The following is a 3,470-nucleotide window of genomic DNA, read 5'->3' as shown; positions in this document are numbered from 1 at the left end:
ACTGGGAGAATTGTTAAGTACGTAGGTAGCACAAGTGACAACCTCTATTCAAAAAGCATGTGGCAAAGCTTTACTTTTGACAATCCATCGTGCCATCTCTATAAGTGATCTATTTTTTCTGTCAACAATATCTTTTTTTTGAGGTGGACAAGGCACTATACGTTGACCAGTTTTATTCCACGACCAACCAAAAATGCATCAAAATTTTTGAGGGATAGTCTCCCCTCATAAGAAGAGAGGGTGCCCACAATACAACCTTGAATCAACAATTAAGACCATTTGAAGCATATAAATACTTTGGACTTGGCCTTAAGGGGATATGCCCATGTATGCCATGAGTAATCATCAATGAAATTCCCAAAGTAAAAATGATTACCAAACATCACTGTGAACAAGCTCCAACTTGTGAGTAGTTTGCATTGAACTATCTTTTTGAAAACCTAGAATGTTGCATTTTCCCCAAAATATAGCCTTCAAAAACATGCTTAGATGCTGCCTCCAAAGGGGATCTATGAGTCAGCCATATCAAATGAAAGTGGTATAATTCAGTTGCCCAAAATGTGCATACCATACTTTAGCACCTAAAACAACTTTAGAGTTTGTAACTACATTTGCAAAGTTTTGGACACACTTGTCATAATAATTGAGCTTGTATAAGGTACCTCATGCCATAATAGTATCACAACTAAGATCATGAACAATGCATTTGTCATTCACAAACTTTAAACAAGACCAAGTTTTGCTAATGCAAAAAATAGGCAACAGATTCTTCTTGATTCTAGGCATAAAAAGTACATCAGAAAGTGCGAAGAAAGTGTAATTAATTTCACTGAGAACAATCTTTTGACTCCTTGAAGTGGATAAAAGGCATTGTTGGCACAAGTGACAGTAATCCCATTGTGGACAACATCGTGAATAAGTCACAATGATATGTAATATGCTTTGTGGAACCATTATCAAAATACCACACGTGTATATCTATAGCCTCAATCATGAATACATCATAGAGAGAAGGGCCATACATAAAAGCTCATTGTACATCAACAACAAAATATTTAGATTTTGCAATGGCTACATTTTCTTTCTTTCTTATGTGCCTCTTTAGCCTTCAGTTTGGTACGTTACTTTATTAGATGTTAATCAACAATGAAAAATTTAATTTCCTTTTCATTGGATCTACCAAATGCATTATTGTTATGGGAGGCATTTGTCAAAGATAGTTTGCTATCTGAAGAAGGATCATTGAAAGCAGCAAGATTGTTATTGCTACCTCTTCTTTTTGCAACAACAAAAGACCATTCAACATTAATTTGCTTAGCCCAATCTTTTCTTGGCATAGTTGTTTATAACAACAAAGACCAACACATCAAAATTATCAGCATTATCATTGTCCTATGCAACAAGCCTCAAAGTAGAAGCAAAAGTTTGATATGTATCTAGTGATGCATCCAAAATCGTATGCACAAGTGAATTGTATGAAAAGATTTCACCTACAATATTATCTTATCAAATTTTTTTATTTCAACAAGAAAAATTTCCAATTTATATTCCTCATACATGACCTTTGTTTCTATATGTTTATGTGGAAATGATATTTTTGCCTCATTGTGACGTGTATACAAGCCAGCTAGAATGTTTCAAGATTGTTTTTCTATTTTGGCTGAGTGAATATTATAAATAATGGTGCACTTCACAGACACTACAATCACTACATACACCTACAAATTATCACTATTCCATGGAGCTTGTTCAGCTGTAGATAAAAGAACACTAGCAATAGGAGCAGAACTACTAAAACCTACAAAATTCTCCACAAAACTTGGGTGTATATCATAATCTTTAACGATATATCATACACCATTGGAAAAGAGTACATGCTGCATCATGTAAGCCCACAATGGAGTTGTCTCCATCCAATTTGTCATCAACTAGCAACATCTTAAAAACATCATTGCTCTCACCCATACTGAAAGATTAAACTTGATGCAAATGCCCAAAGTAAGCAATGAAATTTTGCATGCAATATAGCATAAACCACAATACACTATTAAAGACCTTTTATGCAGAAATTTGTAGTTGACAAAATTCTGCATAAAAGGGCAAAAGTGCCTATGCAATACATGTAGTAGTGGAAACAAAGGCCAAAACGAGCCCTAATCAAAATTTTGAGCATATTAGGTCTAAAGAAGAAATGTCAAAAAGTTGAAGCACGCCAAAGCTCACCAAAAGCGGAGACAATGAGCAAGGGGATGCAAGTGACCATGGTGACTATGCCTCAGAGGATGCAACCTGCTCTAATACCAATTTTTTGCAGTTAGAGTTGCAAAAAATATACTAGGGTAAATCTTTAGCTTACACTCATAGTGAGAAGAATACAAAAAAGCTAAGCATGCACCATTATGTGCATAGTCACACTTCCCCGTGGAACCCTATAGACTCACACATGCTGCTCATTAGATATGTGTGTTCATGGTGAAGTGTGTATGTAAATAGGTAATTATAAAGCCCCTCTACATACACACTTCATTGTTAATTAAAAGACCCCTTATCTTTTACAAACCTGTAATTTTTCTCCAAAATTTTCATTTTTTGAACTCACATGCAACACCTACATATTTTGAGGTGGACCAAAAAAATGTTGGGCAGGCAACGTGCTAAAGCTGCTTATTTGTGCTTCCACTTGTATTGCAAGTGGGCATCATTATACAACTCGATGATGTCATGGTTTGGTTGAATAATGTGCTGATACTAGCGGGCCATGTCTCTTGTGTGTGTGTGTGTGTGAGAGAGAGAGAGAGAGAGAGATTAGAGAGAGAGAGGGAGAGAAAGATTTTCTACAATGATGTCTATCAATTTGTTGAGTGGTCTATCGCTATTGTTGGTCTTCATTACTGCGGAAATGATGACAAACCGCAAACTTGACTTCAACTTTACGGCTTTTTACTTTGTTAGCCTAAGATTGTTTCAACAAAAGGTGAAAAAAAATTTTGTGTGAAAACTACATAAAAACCTAAAAGAAAAAAATTTCATGAGTAAAAATAAAAAAAGAAGAAGGCAAAAAGACAGCATCTAGGGCGAGAAAGTCTCCCAAGTTTTTGCATGCACAACCAAGTGTCTCTCTCTCCCTCTATCTCTCTCTTTCATACACACACATACTCTCTCTCCCTATCTCTCTTTCTCTCCCTCTCACTCTGTGTGTGTGTGTGTGTGTGTGTGTGTGACACACACATCTCTCTCTCTCTCTCTCTCTCTCTCTCTCTCTCTCTCTCTCTCTCTCTCTCTCTCTCTCTCTCTCTCTCTCTCTCACTCACACACACACACACACACACACACACACACACACACACACACACCGTACACACACTTTGTCAGAACAACTCAACATCTGGCCTTGATAGCATGGGGGGACTCTGATTGTGTCCTGAATCACTATATCTGGCTACAAAATTTGGCATCCACCCAGCTGCACT

The sequence above is a fragment of the Adiantum capillus-veneris genome, chromosome 20 (genome assembly GCF_014529385.1).
Source record: "Adiantum capillus-veneris isolate H3 chromosome 20, ASM1452938v2, whole genome shotgun sequence".
Lineage (NCBI taxonomy): Eukaryota > Viridiplantae > Streptophyta > Polypodiopsida > Polypodiales > Pteridaceae > Adiantum > Adiantum capillus-veneris.
Note: the sequence above shows the minus strand (reverse complement) of the source record.